General features: G+C 45.9%; 1 protein-coding gene across 3 annotated transcripts in view; it reads right to left on the bottom strand.

Moving 5' to 3' along the window:
• Window positions 1-16,396, bottom strand: part of Kcns3 (potassium voltage-gated channel modifier subfamily S member 3) — a 46,729-nt gene extending 30,333 nt beyond the window's left edge. The window contains exon 1 of one of the 3 annotated variants that reach the window (XM_087907250.1): window positions 16,213-16,396. The gene's annotated coding sequence lies outside the window, so the exon portion shown is untranslated. Of the gene's footprint in view, window positions 1-15,121; window positions 15,348-15,450; window positions 15,607-16,212 lie in introns of those variants that run through there. The other 2 variants (XM_048439709.3, XM_087907249.1) reach the window with 2 other exon arrangements.
• Between the last annotated feature and the right edge of the window lie 2,028 nt (window positions 16,397-18,424).

Below are 18,424 nucleotides of genomic sequence, written 5' to 3'. Positions count from 1 at the left end.
ATCCCCCTAAATGAGAGTGGGAATGATATACAGGACTTTTTTATCACCATACACCATATGAGAAGCTACAAAATGTCGACAAAGCACCAGAGATCACCTAAGAGAACTGTTCTAACAGGGCCTGTCACTGAACAGTTTTTCTTAAAGGCCTAAGTATACATTGCTAACCTTGTGCCAAGCCCTGCATGAATTGCTTTGCAGATGCTGCATTAGAAATGTAAGACAAAGGTTATTATTGTTATCCCCATTCATCGAACGACAAAACCAGAACTAGAGGTTAAACAGCATCCGTAGCCAGAAGAGAAAGGGAGTTGATTCAAAGTCATGAGGAGCAAGGCCCTGTAACCGTCTGCTGCCGCGTGAATACCACTCTGCTGCTTCCTAGCGGTGTGATTTGAGGTTTCCATAGACATATAACCAGACAGACAGATGAGTTGCAGTTAGGATTTCTATTGCTGAAACGAAATGCCAAGACCGAAAAGCAAATTGAGAATAAAGGGTTTATTCAGCTTACATTTCCATAGCCCTGTTCATCACTGAAGGAAACCAGGACAGGCACTCAAACTCTAGAGACAGGAGCTGACGCAGAGGCCCTGGAGGGGTGCTGCTTACTGGCTTGCTCCCCAATGCTTGCTCAGCCTGATTTCTTATAGAACCCAGGACTGCCAGCCCAGGGATGGCACCACCCACAATGGACTGGGCCTTCTCCCATCAACCACTAATTAAGAAAACACCTGACAGCTTGATGTAGGAAGTCCTTCTGTATACATGTTGCTTTTATTGGTTAATGAATAAAGAAACTGTCTTGGACCTGTACAGAGCAGAATAGAGGTGGTCGGGGAAAACTAAACTGAATGCTGGGAGAAAGAAAGCAGAGTCAGAGAGGAGCCATGTAGCCCTGCCGGAGATTGACACCTGAGCTTTACCCAGTAAGCCACAGCCTCATCGTGATACACAGAATAATGGAGATGGGTTCATTTAAGATATGAGTTAGCCAGAAATACGCTTAAGTTATTGGCCAAACAATATTACAAATAATATGGGGTTTGTGTGATTATTTCGGTGCTGAGCAGCCGGGAACAAACAAGTGCCCCCACCCCCTACAACAACAGCTGGATCTCATGGAGCCATTTTCTCAACTGAGGCTCTTTCCTCTCTGAGAGCTCTAGCTTGTGTCAAGTTAGCATAAGACTAGCTGGCACATAATAGAGAGGTAGATGATAATGATAGATAGATAGATAGATAGATAGATAGATAGATAGATAGATAGATAGACAGACAGATGATGGATAGATAGATAAACAGATAGATGATGAATAGAAAGAAAGATAGATAGATAGATAGATAGATAGATAGATAGACAGATAGATAGATAGATGATAGATAGATGGATGGATAGCTAGATAGATAGATGATAGATAGATAGATAGATAGATAGATGATGGATAGATAGACAGACAGACAGATAGATGATGGATAGATAAACAGATGGATGATAGATAGATAGATAGATAGATAGACAGACAGACAGACAGACAGACAGACAGATAGATGATGGATAGATAGACAGACAGACAGATAATGGATAGATAGATAGATAGACAGACAGACAGATAGATAGATCTAGACTTCGTTACTTCTCTCATTGCTGAAATGAGTTTTCTGAACAAAGCTCCCTACAGAAAGAAGGGTTATTTTGCCTTACACTGTGAGAAGTCCATCATGATGGAGAAGACACAGTGGCTTGTGTGAGAGACAGAGAACTGAGTCCTCAGGAAGGAAGCAGAGGGTGGTGAAAGCTAGTGCTCAGCTCCCTTTCTCCTTGTCTTCACGTTCAGGACCTCAGGCCACTGAATGGTGCTGCTCACAATTAAGGCAGGTCCTGCCACCTCAGTTACCCTAATCTAGGTCATCCCTCAAGACATTCCCAGAGGCTTTGCTCACAGATCAGTGGTTCTCAGCCCGTGGGTCATGACCCCTTTCGGAGGTCGAACAACCCTTCCATGGGGGTCACTTAAGATCATCAGAAAGCATGGGTATTTACATTATTATTCATAACAGTAGCCAAATTACAGTTGTACAGTAGCAATGCAAATAAATTTTATGGTTTGGGGGTCACCGCAACATGAGGAACTGTATTAGAGGGTCACAGCTTTAGGAAGGTTGAGAACCCAAGTGTTAGCTCTTGTCAAGTTGACAATATTAATCATCACAGATAGTAGACACATAGGTATACAGATAATTAACAGATCAATAATAAAAACCTTCTAATACAGATACACAGATAAGTGATGGGTGACAGACAACAGGGACTATAATAGCACCTATAACCAAGCATGACTACATAGGCTAAAACGAACATCATATTGATACGAACGCCTGAGGTGCTGTAAGTTCTACATCACAGTTTACTATTTTTATCCCTAAATACTACAAGAACCCTAAGCGACATCTAAATAAGAACTAGAGTCCTAAGAACCTAAGAGTTCCCTGCACTTACCTGATGCAAATCTGAAAGGCTCCAGGCGTACACAGGAGAAGTCCCTGTGGACTAAGCCTGGGGAACAGCAGCACTGGTCTTTAGGGACCCTGTTTTCTCAGGCATCCCTGGCGCCATTTCTGCAAAGAACCACCTTGAGTTTCATCCCGCTCCCTTTTAGCTCAGTGGAAGAGGCTAAGGTGACTTTTAAAATGTTGTGAAATAGGCCTTGGGCATCTCTTACCTCCTCTGGGGACTACGGACAGATATAACAGAAACTGGTTCAGACGAACCAACATTAACATCACTTTTTTTTCAAATGGTTCCAGGACTCTCCTAAAAATCAAAGAAGGTGAGGTACTCCACCTGGAATAAGCAGAAGCCAGCTCTCTCCCAGAAAAAGTAAGAAATCACTTAGTTAATAGAGCATGTAACTAACTAAGGCCGTTCACCTGCCCACCCAATGGCTTCACTGTAGGAAGGAACGGGAAATCACTCCACTGCTAGAGCATGTAACTAGAAAAGCCCATAACACCTGCCCACCCAAGGGCTAGACTACAGCACAAACAAGAAGCTGAGAGCAGGAACTTCCAGGGAACCCCAGCTGTTACTATCCACCTAGATAACATCCGCATAAGGACAAGTAACTGGGTCAAGAGGAAGCAGATGTGCAGCAAAATCTCCACTCAACCCTCTCCAAGAAAAGGGTAAAAGCTGTGTAAGGAGAAGGGTGTGTGTGAGTGTGTGTGTGAGTGTATGTGTGGACGCACTCGAGTGTGTGAGTGTATGTGAGTGAGTATGAGTGTGTGTGTGTGTGTGTGTGTGTGTGAGTGTATGTGTGGACGCACTCGAGTGTGTGAGTGTATGTGAGTGAGTATGAGTGTGTGTGTGTGTGTGTGTGTGTGTGTGTGTGATTTCAGTCATCGAGAAGCAGAGGCCCCTTTCCAGTGCCTCTCAGATCATACCAGCAGAAAAGTCAATGAAGTCATCATGTTCTCACTAATGCCATACCCTCTTGGCATGTGGTCAGAGGGACTTCCCTATACGTAAGTTAAAATGTGCCCATATCCTATGTACACCTTCAGGGAAGAGAGTGAACAACTCACAGTTCAAACAAGAACTGCTTCCTACTTATCTGCCCTCAGCACCCACCAGTCTACTTCATGACCACCCCCATTGCAGCCCCAACAGGCCATTTACCGTCACCAGTGACACAAATATCTTCCCATTGGTTCCAAATTGTTAAACCAATTCCCTGTAATGGGAATCTCCTTTGTAGGTAAAGTTTGAGTTTGATTCCCAGGACCCACAAGGTGGCTCACAAACATCTATAACCCCAGTTCCAGGGAGTTCGGCACTCTTCTCTGGCACACAAGTGTACATAGACATACATGCAAGTAAAATAGACATCAAGTTTTAAATTTCATTAATGAAAAGAAATCAGCTGAGATGCCACCTCTTCCACGTGGTGTCACTGCATTCCCTGCTACCTTCCCCCGACACACACAGATCCCAGGCTAAACAGGTAGCCCTACAAATCCACCTCTGCAGAACCCCATTTCCCAGCAATATTGCTGACATTTCATGATATCTGTCTGATTCACAACAGACAAGTGGGAGAAGTCTGGGGAAGATATGACTAAAGGAATGTGCTACTTTAAAAGAAAAAAAGAAGCCATGGGGGTGGGAGAGACAGCTCAGTCTGCAAAGTGCCTGTCTCTCAGGCAGAAGGACCAGTGTTCACAGCAGAAAAAAAATAACGACATCTTGAAATTTGCGGGCAAATGGATGGATCTAGAAAACATCATATTGAGTGAGGTAACCCAGACCCAGAGAGACAAATATCATGTGTACTCACTCATAAGTGGTTTTTAGACATAAAGCACAAAAAATAAAAAATCTCAAATAGTAAAATAGGAAAAGTGTATCAGAAAAAATTTTAAACAATTACTGCAAGGAATACATAGGACGGAGGAAGAAACAAAAGCACACCTAACACCACTGGGTCCTCAGTGACTAAGCAACTCATCCCCATCGCTAGACTGTTTACTTATCGTCCATGAGTTACCACCAGGCGTGTCTCACAGTTTCACCTGTTTATCACCCCACTTCCTAAGCTTTCTCCACTCAGACATGCTTACACTGGATGCCTGGAAACTCCAGAGTGTTTTTAATCGAGTGGGATGCCTGAAAATTTGATTTTTTTAAATTTATGTTTTTAGACATTATTTTGTCTATTTTTAAATTTAACAGGTATAACATTTATACAATTATTTGATGAAATACAATCATTAAAAAAAAGGGACCAGTGTTCAGATCCTAACCCACATCTAAAAAGCTGAGCATAGCAGTAAGCGCCTGTAGTTACCACCCTAGGGAGGTAATGACAGGAGAAGCCCTGGAACTCAGAACCCAACTAGTCTAGCAAAATCAGTGAGCTCCAGGTTCAGCCAGAAAACCTGTCTCAAAATGCAAGGTGGAAAATACCGCCCTCAGTCCCTGGGTCCACATACGTACATAACCAACACATTTGAACACACATTCATGCCAAAAAAAAAAAAAATTAAGATTCAAAAAAGAGCTTCGCTGGTCAAAGTGGATCAGAGTAGAGAAGGCTCCTCACTACGTGACTTCACACAAAACCACCTTTCCTGGGGCTCCAGCAAGTGTGTTAAGAAGTCAAAATTATTTTTTTCTTCTGTGTAGTACTCCATTGTGTAAATGTACCATATTTTCCTTATCCATTCTTTGGTCAAGAGGCATTTAGGTTGTTTCTAGGTTCTGGCTATGACAAACAAAGCTGCTATGAACATAGTTGAGCACATGTCCTTCAGGCACGATCGAGCATTCTTTGGATATATACCCAAAAGTGGTATTACTAGGTCTTGAGGAAGGTTGTCTCCTAATTTTCTAAGAAATCGCCACACTGACATCCAAAGGGGCTGAACCAGCTTGCATTCCCACCAGCAATGCAGGGGTGTTCCCTTTACCCCACAACCTCTCCAGCATAAGTTGTCAGCAGCGTTTTTGGTCTTGGCCATTCTTACAGGTGTAAGATGGAATCTTGAATTTTGCAGTAAAATGGATGGAGCTAGAAAACATCATTTTGAGTGAGGTAACCCAGACCCAGAAAGACAATTATCACATGTACTCACTCATAAGTGGTTTTTAAAGCAAAGAAAACTAGCCCACAAATAACAATCCCAGAGAACCTAGACAACAGTGAGGACCCTAAAAGAGGCATACATAGATATAATCTACATGAGAATTAGAAAAATACAAGATCTCCTGAGTAAATCGGGAGCATGGGGACCTTGGGAGAGTGTTGAAGGGGAGGGGAGAGGTAGGGAGGGGAGCAAAGAAAAATGTAGAGCTCAATAAAAATCAATTTAAAAAAAACTGCCAGGAAAAAAAAAAAGAAGTCAAAATTAGGCTCGCACACTTTCTGCTGCTATAAAACACCTGAGACTGAGTCATTTTTTAAAGGATGGGCGTTTCTTTTGCTCGTAGTTCTTGAGTCTGGGAAGTCCAGGAGCACGGTGCAACATCTGACGAAGCCCTATCTGCATGATAGCCCACGAGGAGTTGCACAGAGTGAACTAGTGTGCAAGGTCATTGCTCTCTTTCTCTCTTTACACACCAATGCCATCACAAAGGTTCCAAATGACTTCATCTAATCTTAATGTCCTTCCAAAGATACCCACACCCCCAAATACCCTCCACGTGAGAATGCCAGTCAGCTTTGCCACACTGTTAATATCGTCACAATTACAATTTTGCAAGATGTGAATTTTGAGAGTCATATGCAAACCATCATAGAAATTCTTGTTTCTCTGTACCCAGTCTGAGCCCTGACATGTTATGGCATTTCCAGAGGGTTTCAGAAAAATGTTTACTGCTGCTAAACGAAAACAGAGCGTGTTTGCCAAACCATAAATCCTCGGTATATTTACAACAAAATTCTCAGAGGGCCAAGTGTCTTTTGCAGCAGCGAGTTGCCACGGTGACTACTCCATGCAGTGAAAAACAAGTTTTACTTAACTTCTTAAAAGATACAATCAAATTAATACGATGGCTTGTGTGATATCCACACCATTATATAAAAAGAAATGAGGAGGAGATGTGTTTATGGTTTAAAACATCTGCATCCAGGTAGGTGTTGCAAACCATCCTGGAAGGATGCTTTTAATGCTTTGCCCAGTCTGCAACAACTCTACACTTTATGAATATGAAAAAAAATTATAAAATAATGAGATCCCCAGGCAGTGTAAGTTAAGAAAAATTCTTTTAATTTGACTTATTAAAATGAATTCTCATACCTCCTCTCTGCCAACTCATTCCCTATATGCATCTATCCCTCTCTGGGTTTCCCAGCTCTTGATATGAGGAAGAATGAGACAGCAGAGGGCTAGAAGGCAAAGCCAATCTGCAGAGTGCTGTGCTCGCCAGCCAGCAGGGACACTGGTGGCTCAAGGCCTAAGCACTTCCGGCCCGTACCACCATATTGCAAGAAAATCTTCACCACACAGGAAACAGAAATGCATACTGAACAAACAAAAGCCGGGTGCCGCAGAGTAAAATGTGGTGGCTTTCTTAACCTGATTTGCACAGAGGTTCCCATCTGTGTGCTTCCTACTTCAAATAAGTAGGAAAATTCACAACCGCTCTGCACTCACCCACTCGAGTCGTTCCTAAAGAAGTTCCCGGAGACGGGGTGATCAAAGCAACGTTCACGAGACACATTCTGATAAAATGGTGCAATCCTCTCCGAGGTTATCTACTTGTGTCAAATCAGCTCACCAGTCAACAACCGTGAGCACTGCTGTCTCCTTTATTGTGTTTGTGTGTTCGGGTCTGCAGTGTGAGTGCACAACCCTCTTCCGGTGGTTCCCATGAGAACTGCCCCCCATAGGCTCGGGTGTTTGAACACTTGGTAAACAGTTGGCGACACTGTTTGAAGAAGTTGTACAGCCTTGGTAAAAGAAGTACATGACTGGGAGTGGGCTTTAAGATTTCATAGTCTCTCCCCACTTCCGATTCACTCTCTTTGCATCACGTTTACAGTATTAAGTGTGATCTGTTTGCCTCGTGCTCCACCTGCCTACATCCATGGCTTCCCCCACTCCTATGGACGCCCCCTCTGGAACCATAAGCCAAATAAACTTCTGTAACTTACTCTTGATCATGGTGTTATATCACAGCAGAAGAAAAGTAACTGATACTTTGTCTTACAAGACAAAGTTACTTCCTCCTTTCTATACTACATAGTACCCTAGTCCCAGAGTGGAGGATTATTTGCTCATCAGTCCGAAGCTGGGCCCCATGATCTAACGCCTACATGAAAATGGATTCTGAGCTGTTCCCAAGGAACAGACAAAAGCTAAATATGTATTCGTTCCAGTGTTCGTAACTCTTTTGATAAAAATGACTGATTAGGTAGGGCGGTGGTGGCGCACACCTTTAATCCCAGCACTCACACTCAGAAGGCAGAGACAGGTGGATCTCTGTGAGTTTGAGGCCAGAGCCTGGTCTATAAAGCGAGTTCCAGGACAATCAGAGCTGTAACATAGATAGAAAAACCCTGTCTCCAAAAAAAAAGATTGACAAAATGCATTGGCCCCACTAACATTTACGGCCATATAATGAAACTGTACACAGCATCCTTTTATCCTTTCCATTTTACCATCCCATGGGAAAGGTACTAGCTCATGAGGCAATATGTGGAACACCTTCCAAAATGTAAGCCTAGAAGAGCTAGGAAAACTCAGTGTTCATCGCCAAAAAGACACAGCATCACACTGACATTCACTCTCAAACCAACACAAGATGTCCGTGAGCCTGCTTAAAGGGCAAAGTTCTCAAGGCACAGAAAGGAAGTTTTATGATGCTACTACTTTCCCATCTTAAGACATTTCCTCCCAACAAAGAAAAACACTGTAATCTTGTCTAGCAACTATTCTTAGTGTATTAAGGATTTTTTTACCTTTATATTGTACATGCGCTACAAGTTTCAGAATATGGTAATGACAGATAATGGGATTTGAGGAGACGGAAAGAGGGTATGGGGGAGATTGGTGGCTTTTAATGGTTTTGGCAAAGACAGGGGTAGGCTAATAGACATGGATGGATGGATGGATGGATGGATGGATGGATGGATGGATGGATGAGGGACAGGGGATGGATGGATGAATGGATGGATGGATGGATGGATGGATGAATAGATGGGTGATAGATGATGGATGGATGATGGATGATGAGTGATAGATGATGGATGATGGATGGATGAGTGAGTAGATTGATATATAGATAGATAATTGCTAGATGATTAAAAATAGATATATTATTGATTGATATATACATGGAAGATAGGTAAGAGATGATAGATGGGTAGATAGATCATAAACACGTAGAGAGGAGTAGATTGGTAGATATGTGTCAGATAGACAAATGGAAGGATGGATGCTAGATATTTGCCAGAAAGATGGTATGTGACAGCTAGACAGACAGACAGAATGCTAGATATTTGCCAGAAAGATGGTATGTGACAGCTAGACAGACAGACAGAAATATAAATAGACAGGTTAATATGAGAGAGAAGATAGATGGTAAACTGACACTATTTTATGTGGCGTGTTCCTTTATACTTTTGTCCCAGAAGAAATAAATTTTAAAAAAACAAAGAGGCTCAACCCCAGAACCCAGTCTCACAGCCGTTAATTAGCCAGGTAAAATCTAATCACCAAGGTGATCAGAAGGGACCGTTCGTGCACATAGGCTAGCACCACAACCCTGCTACAAGTCCATCCGTGTCTTCCTCCTGCCCTCTGGATAAGTCATAACACCTTGAACTTGGCTTAGAGGCCACAGCATGATCTAGCTGCTGCCCCACTCCCCAGGCTCCTCCCAAAAATTCTCCCACTACCTTCTCTTAATGCTTCACACTCAATTCTCAACTTGGGATTCCCTTCCTAAATGAACTCCTATTCATCCCTTAGAATTAAATGTCTTCTCTTCAGTGATCTCAAGCAGTCCCCACACTTATAAAAACTGGCATCATAAAAACCCACAAGACAACCACTGCCTGGTGTGTGTTATTTATTGACCTCAAAGACCGGAATGTGGAAAAGTGCTTGCCAGAACCCGAGCACAACCCGAATGCACAAACCACAGCCTTTAACCACAAAGTCTCCCATCTCTTTGGCCAATTATCATTTTTACCTCAAATAAATCATAGGGAATGCTTTTATGTTTACCTTGGCACATGAATCAGAGTTTTAGGAAGCCAGACTTTTCCATGGCAGAAAGAAAGGAAAAAAGATGCAAGCACCCAGATCCACTCAGCTGGCTACCTTATATCTGCAAACACTACTTGTTAGTGTGTATCTTCGACCAAAAATAAAAAAGCCTTAACACACTGGACATGGAGGCTCACATTAATCCCAGGCAGAGGTGGGTGTATCTCTGAGTTAAGGGCCAGCCTGGCTTACAGATCAATTTCCAGGATAGCCAGGGCTGCATGGAGAAACTTGCTGAAGAAAACAGAAGAAGAAGGATGAGGAGCAGGAGGAAGAACAAGAAGGAAGAGGTAGATGACACAGCAAATGGATGAAATGGTTCTTTGTATCTATTTCAATTCTATGGCACTAGCTCACTCTCACTACCTATTACCTTAAATGGATCACTGAGAGCCCTGTCTTTAAAGAATTGCAAGATAATGGTGACAGTCATGATTGACCTTCAGGTCAGCACACTTTGTTAACCCTGATGTGATGGTTAGTTTAGTTTTATCTATATCAACTTGACTGGGTTACTAGGTACCCAGATATTTAGTCAAACAGTTTTGTCAGTATTTCCATGGGGGTTTTGATTAAGATTAACATTCAGACCAGCACCAAATTGACATTCACTCTGTGCTGGCCTCATCAAATTAGCTTGATGTCTGTTTCTTCCTGTGCACGTGCACACACACACACCTGCCTTTTCTCTTCCATATCTGTCACCTTTCCTACAGTATACCCAGATTCTAGCATAGTATACATCATCACCCAGGTACTCAAATTCTTGTAGGTCAGAGATCTTACCACATACACTAATGATTAGTTTTAATGAGCATCCAATAGATGCTCTGCTAACAGTAAACAGGACATTTCATTCATTTGGAAGGTCCCCAAGCTCACTGAAGTCAGCTGCTATAAACACGGATTGCTTAATTGTAGCACTGTTGGCTAAAAGCAAGCAGACCATAAGCCTTTATCATTCAACACTTGTGCAATTAAAGGCAATATTTATCCAGCATCTCTTCCAAGAAAACCGTGGTCTAAGGCTGTGCAGGATTCCAAAGAAAGTGAGGCAACCCCCATCTCAAACAAAGCAGAAAAAAACTTTACAGTCGAGGCTAATAACTATTTTTAGGTTATTGAAGATTACTTTTATAATGCGCTCATCCTGCAAAGTTTCAAAAGATGGTGAAGAGTAAGCAGTTGGGAGTTCCAAGTCAGCTTTTGTGTGGCCTTACACATTCTGAGCATTTTACAGTGCTCATCCCAACTCCTATTCCGGCCCTGCTTCCTATAATAGCAGACCCTTGAAAAAGGAAAATAAATAAATAAATGAATAAATGAATGAATGAATAAATAAATAAATAAACACATTCTCTTGGTCCTCTCCTATTTACTACTCCCCTCCCGTTGTCCCTACTCAGCACCAGACCAAGGTCAGAATGCAAAAATCCGCTTTCCAGGCTGTGTTGCTCATCCGGTAGAATTCTCACCTAGCACACGCAAAATCTGGATTGCATTCCCCAGCTCTTCATAACTGGGGCGTAGTGGTGGATGCCTCTCCTCCCAGCATTCGGGAGATGGAGGCAGGAAGTCCATGAGTTTAAAGCTATGGGTCAGCTACATAAAAAGTGTGAGGTCAACCTGGGATACTTAAGACCCTGACTCAAAAATGAGAGGAAAGTAAAAGGGGGGAGAAAAGTTGGCTTCAGAATAAAATCCAAATTCAGCCACCTCTAAGGACTCTCAATTGGAAATAAGAAAAAAGGGGGGTAGAAAGGTACAGGGTTTGGAACGAGGAGACATTTGGCTATGTCCATGTGCAAGGCTTGTCCCCTCCATTCTACCATCCCTACCCTGTTGTGATTTATCATAATCAAGATGTCCTGAGGACTGCGCTGAGACAAGCCTCTGGAAAGATCCTTCGAACACTAGGTTAGGGAATGTGGCTGTCACCGTGACTCTAACCAGGTATTATGCAGTTAGCACCCTGAGCTATGCGCATATTTACCTTGAGTCTTCAAATCCACAAAGATCATATCTCGGATGCCACCTGCCCTCCGTGCCCGAAGCTCTGAATTTTATGAATTTGATTCAGAGATAAAGTAGTCTATGGTTTTTTTTCCCTAGGTTTCTCATTTATTATCTAGAAACAACGGTGATGTTTGCCTAGCTGGTGATTTTTCGGTCCTGTTTACCTTCCATTCAAATCGGTCAGTCAGTAGTCTATCGAGAAGCGACTCAGAAAGACAAGAGCTTTTAAATTCCAATCGTTAAGGTTCCTCTTAAGGTTAAGACACAGAACGTGAAGTCACTTGATGACCACAGACCTCCTCTGCCAGTCAGCCACCAAACTCAGCGTGAGAGTCCCCTGAGGGAAGCCTTGGGACTGGACACAAAGCACAGAGCCTCCCTGCTGCAGACAGACTCCCAGCTTTACATTTTCCTAGCTGGGTGGCTTTATCTCTCGTTCCTCTCCTGTAAAACAGAGCAATGATAAAAGCCTCCCTCCTGTGGCTATCCTTGGGAATGAAAGGAGTTAATATGTGTAAAAAGCATAGGTAACAATATTAACGAGTTAATATGTGTAAAAAGCATAGGTAACAATATTAACAATCTAAATCTTTGGAGCTGACCGGAAAGGACAAGTGACCTCTGTCGAGGAGCCACAAAGAAGCAGTCACCAGGGTTGGTCGTCCGTTCTCTTTGACTCCTTTTATATATTTCACATAAGAGGGCTCGGGATATAGCCCAGTTGCTAGAGTGCTTGCCCAGCATACAGGAAGCCCTGAAAACCCCAGCACCATATAAACCAGGCACGGTAGCAAGCATCTGAAATTCCAGTACTCACAGGCCAGTTATAAATTCAAGGTCATCTTTGACTATATAATGAGTTTGAGACTAGCCTGGACTACAGGAGACCCTGCCTCAAAGTTTTAAAAGGGATCTGTCTCACTAGTGACACGCTAAGGCTCCACCATCCCGGTGCCTGAGAAGCAGGAATAACAAATAACACGACCCATCTTCCTCTCTGCCTGAACCTATCCTAGACTGTTACCCTTCCCTCCAAGTGAAACCTCAGGCCACCATCTGGCTGGCCTCTATCAGACTCCGAAAACACCTAGAGGACCGCCATGCACTGCAAGCTCCCACATCAAGACTGCAGAAAAACAAAGCACACAAGTCTTCCGTCTTCACATGAGACAATCCCCAGCAAAGCACTTAGCAGAGTATCCAGCCAAAATCGGTAGGCAGCCAATAAATGTTATCTATTTCAAATGTTATCTATTTTAAAAGGAAGAGGAAGAAAGCCCTAGGGTACTTGCTTTCCCCCAAGCTAACACACATCCCAACACCACACGCCACACACCCGAGAGCAGACTGGAGTCTGTGGAAGAGAGAGATGCCATGCTTTTTCTGTAGAGGGTTACTTCCTCTACAAGGAAGACATCCTCAGACAGAAGACCAGGAATCTCCTTCTCTCCCCTTTCCCAAGAAGAAAAGGGGGAGAAAAGAGAAGACCCTTAGTTGGGGCTTTGCTGGCAAACCCAGATGTAATAGTTACTTTTAACTGTCAATTTGTCACAGTCTAGAATCACCTGGGAGAAGGGCCTCTGAGAACATCTGTGAAAGACTGTCTCAGTTACAGTCATGGATGTGGGGTAACCTGTCCACTGTGGGCAGCATCAATCCCTGGGCTTGGGGTCCTGCACTGAATGAGAAACCAAAAAGCTAGCCGAGTCCGGGTAGATATGTTTTAATCCATCCCTCTTTGCGCTTGATTGTGAATATAACAAGACAAGTTCTCTCGGTCTCGGGCTGGTTTGACTTCTCTGCCACAATGGGCTAGAGCTATAAGCCTTATACACTGTCAAGCTGAGTCACATATCAGAGTATCAGAAAAGCCCTAAGACGCCAGAATTTTAACAGTAATGAACAAATTCAAGACAGTTTTGGACTTCCCAACTTGCTCCCCTAGGCAAACCGCACATCTAGGCTGCCTTCACTCATGGCTGTGTTTAGACAGTCTCGGCTCCCACACAAAATCCCATTAATTTCTTTAGCATGTTCACACAACGGGCTTTAGACTCAGAGACCTTAATCGCTTCAGTGCACCCTTGTCTCCATCCCAACCCTGACAACTTTCGGTTCTGAAACGGCAAACAGTGTAAGAGGAGAAGCAAGAAAGGCAACTGTGAGGCCAGACTAATGCTGGCGTCCTTTACTGGGGCTGGCCGCGTGCACACTGAATGAATCGGCCTCCTGAAAGAGCTCAGGACCCAGGGACATAGTTCAAGTCCAGAAGCAGCAGATATTCTTGCAAACCAGTATCTTTAGCGAGAGGCAAAGAGCAGGGGGCAAATGCTTGCTTCCTGCTTACCTGGGCAGGTATTTGCAAGAAGCCTAGAGGAGTAACCCACAGTCCTAACCCGACGGTTATGCAAATCGTAAAAGCAAATATATGCAGAGTGGGAAGGTTTCGATCCAGATTCCCTCCTCACCTGTCTCGCTGCCTTCAGTAGACAAAGAAAAGAGAAAACTCAACAGCTTGGAAGAACCACAAACCCACTCTTCCAGTAGGACCAGAAGGAACACCTCCGTCCCTCTCCTTAAACACCAGGACCCCTCAAGTCACTCTTATGGGTGGAGGGAGTTCTTGGCCGAATTCTGTCTTTGCCAAAGGCCGCTCAAATTATGCTATCACCTTGGTCTCTCCAGATGAGACAGGTGTGTACGGAAGGGGAAACCAAGGACGCAAAGCGTGCTCCTATCCCAAATCAGACAAGAAGGGATGGGGTGGGGAAGAGAGGGGCACAAGGGGACATAAGCTCTGCAATGCGAAAGGCGCCCCAGTCAGGCTCGCCGCGGCCCCTGCCGGCAGGTCTGACTAGTTCCAGGCACCTCCTGAGGTCTGATAGGAGCCACCAGCAAAGATGAAAGAAATTAGAGTTCCTGACCCTGAGGGCCCACCTCGCGCCACTACTGCAGATTCAATTGAGGAAACCCTGGAGACCATTCCATAGGGGCCCAGTAACCCCCAAGCCGCCCCACCTAGAGCGCACTGACTGTTCCCGGGCACAGCGCTGCACCAGGGCAAGAGCCCTGGGTACGCTCTCGCCTGCAACTGTCGTGGGGCGCCTTGCAACACTGCAGGGCAGAGGGGAGGGGGAGAAATTGCAGAGAAGGCGGAGCAGGAGGCCCGGGAAACACTAACATTTGCCAGGAAAGCGCCTCCTCCCGTGAAAGGAAAGGAAGGGCTTCCCGGCTTAGGAAACGCCCCGGGGATGCCCCCCACGCGGGGTGCCGCCTTTCCTTGGCTCACCCATCCTCTACCCTCCAGTCGGTCCTCCACTTCATCTCCTACCCCAAAAGCCGGTTCTAGCTCCTTTTCTCAGGCGTCCAAAGAGACCCACACTGGGTTTGGGCAATCTGCAGCTTGCGCAACAGGCAGAGTAAGGTTCCAGCGACGGCAGACTCCCGGCTCCCGGACTGGAGGATGGGGAGGAAGCCGCTAGCCAGGCGCCCAGCAGGATGCAAAGTCCCTAGTCAACAATGACCTGTGAGGTCGTGCACCCGCCACCTGATCCACCAGGGACTGGAGCAGCAAAAGATGGGGAAAGGTACAATAAAGTTGAGGGGGTCGCATGGAGAAGTGTCACGGACGCACGGGGAGGTGGGAACCCGAGCAGGTACCTGCAGGAGTCTGGAGTCCTGGCGCGTCTGACTAGGCTCTGCGACGCCGCCTGCCCGCGCTGCAGGGATCCGGCCTCTCCGCGCGGCCCCGCGCCCGCCGCCGCCGCGGCAGGAGAGCGGGTTAGCCCGCGCGGGTCGCTGAGTCCACGGATCCCGCCCGGCGGGAGCTGGGTGCCTAGAGAGGCGGGCGGGACCGGGCGGGACCGGGCGGGGCCAGCCTCTCAGTCAACGCCCCGTTCCTCTGTGCTCCTCCCGCCGCCTGGCGTCCAGCTCTCGGCCAGGGTTCCCCCGGCCCGAGGCGCGGCGCGGCGCTCGCGCACACGGACAAATTTGGATTGAGGGGGTCCCACCACGAACCCCATGCACCGATGGTTGGACCCAGACACAGCAGTGCGAGACTTGCTTCGCGATTCAGGCCCAAATGCAGAGTCACCTCGGGAATGTCCCGCCCTGCCCCAGAGGGAGGTCAAGGTCACGTCCCACGCCACCCACCTCGCACGCGCCTGGGAGAGAACCGCAGTCCAGCCGAAGAAAAATAACCTCTCCCATGGCAGGAGCAAAATGTCTCTCGAAAGTCGTAGCCAAAGCAACACTTTGCAAAATTGCCAGGGTTTTCTTGAGCAGTTACGAGGTCCCAACTTGTTTTACAACAAAGTGTGAAGGAAGAAACGACCCCGTTTCTGCCACTGTTGGCCGCCACCCGCTCCCTGAAGACTCACACACAGTGTGGAATGAGATGATTTGTTTCTTTCCTCGACTTACCAAGTCAGAAGAAATGGCTGGACACATGCACCAAGCGTATAAGCAACATAGGGAAAAAGGAAAAGAACTGAGTGGAAAGGGGAGGAATGGGAAAGGGAGTCACTGGGAGATGGCTCCGGCCAGGGTTGAAATAACAACCAAGGACCTCTGCAAGGGCAGCGTGTGGTCCAGAAGACACGCTTGGCCGCTTCGCACTGGCACTGAGCGAAAACACAACCAACAGCCCGGAAGAGAAATGGGACGCGTGGGGACCCACCCCCGCGCTCCCCCTCCCACCCCCAAACTGCAGATTTTTAAGTTGTGCAGACGTGCAACCGTTCCTCAAAGCCAGCTGCTCGGAGTTGTAGGCGCCCAGTGTTCTCAGGGTTCCCACCAGACATCACAAGCTCTGCTGGCTGTTCCCAGCCCAGCGCCCTAACCCGGACTTGATGACAATCACCTCAGACAGGAAACTAGCCAAACCTGCATCTTTACAAGGGAGACAAGAGGGATCCACACAAAAGAAGAAAGATGTTTTTCTGACCTCGTGGAAGCACCTTGTGGTCTCTGCGGGCTTTCTGATAGTTCCTTCTCTATCAAAACCCATGTTGAGAGTCAGAGGAAAAAGAGCACTAGGTTTCAAACAGGAGAAGCCTACCTCTTATTTTTTTATTACATTATATTTATCTGTATGTGTATGTGTGAATGCATTCACACCTTAGCATGTGGAAGGGGGACTCGGAGGACAACTTTCAGGAATTGGTTCCCTGCTTCCTGTGGTTTGAACTCAGGTGGTCAGGCTTGGTGGCAAGTGTCTCACTAGTCCCTAACTTAGAGGAGAGGGTCCCAAGCAGCCGGCAGAAGACACTGAAAACCCTGGAGACCCTGGCTCAGAGAAGTCAAAATGAGGATGCAGGCCACAATATAGCCTATTTGGACTTCTGTCACTAATATCTTCATTATTTGGTCGCGCTCGAGCCTCTCCCTCTGGAGTCAGAGAAAACCCAAGGCATTTGTCTGCTCTGCTCTTTGCACGTGTCTGTGAAAGGTAATTTTCATAAACAATTCATCACCTTTAATCTAAGATCTAAATTATTCTAAATGTTTGCATTATAACAGCATGATGGAATCAATGCTCCCAGATCTCCCCCAGCAGTTAGCTACCCGAGCTTTTGAAAGTACAGTGTTTATCCCCCAACCCCCCCGCCCCCGGAGTCCAGCCTTGTTTGCCTCAGAAGAACAAGGACAAAGCATCAGTCCTGGGCCTGTGGAAGGCATCTGCAGTGCAGAGTGGGCAGTGGGTTCTTCTCCTGAGATCTGGGTGGCACCAGTGAAAAGGAGAGGATGGCACAGACATTTGTCAGGAAAGGTCCCTTCAGGAGCCAGGCACAGGAAGGGTGAGCATGGTAGAGCAGGGTGTGCAGAGGCCACCAGTGTGAGTCGGTAGGTCTGCCACTCTCCCTCTCGTCTTCCTGGATCCCATGTGAAGCCACACAGCCCTTGGGCTCTGGTTTGTCACCTGTCAGGGAAATTCCTTCCTCACCTGGTGCCCAAGTAAAGTACATGAAGCAAAAAGCAGGAAAGTACATTTGCTCCAGAAAGTTCATGCAAACAGATAAATATTCTCTCTCTCTCTCTCTCTCTCTCTCTCTCTCTCTCTCTCTCTTTCTTTCTCTCTCTCTCTCTCTCTCTCTCTCTCTCCATACCATGAACTCATACACTCACCTCTGTCGTCCACTCACACAAACCTGATTGTGTTTTTTTCTCTCTCTCAAAGTCCAAATGGCAGAAAACGAACCCGACATCACCCCTGAAGGTCAGACAGTACCAGTTCACCTCTTAAATAGGGACAGGTCTACAGGTAGGAATGAAGATGTTCTCATTTCAGGCAACAGGCTAGGGAGTGAGTGTACACTGGTAACAATGCTCAACATGTTGGTGCCTCTTATCCCCTCCACTCTGTACCCTGCTGCATGAATGTCACTGTACCCAACAGGAGTACATAAAACATCTCCCTCAAACCACCAGGCTACCAGGTTCTGCCTGTATCAGTGATATCCTATTCCCAATTGCCTAGTCCTTCACTGAACAGATGGCTACTTGGACCCCACTAACAATTAAGATCCTCTAGGATGTTCCTTCTCCCTTGTGGGTTATGCATCTCCTCCCCACCAGACCTCAGCATCCTGGGCTTCCCCGCTACACAGCTCCTAACAGGCTGACTTTTAACTGT

Source organism: Myodes glareolus, chromosome 6 (genome assembly GCF_982192425.1).
Source record: "Myodes glareolus chromosome 6, mMyoGla1.1, whole genome shotgun sequence".
NCBI classification, from domain to species: Eukaryota; Metazoa; Chordata; class Mammalia; order Rodentia; family Cricetidae; genus Myodes; species Myodes glareolus.
The sequence above is the reverse complement of the archived record's forward strand: the minus strand, read 5'-3'. Positions and strand labels throughout refer to the sequence as shown.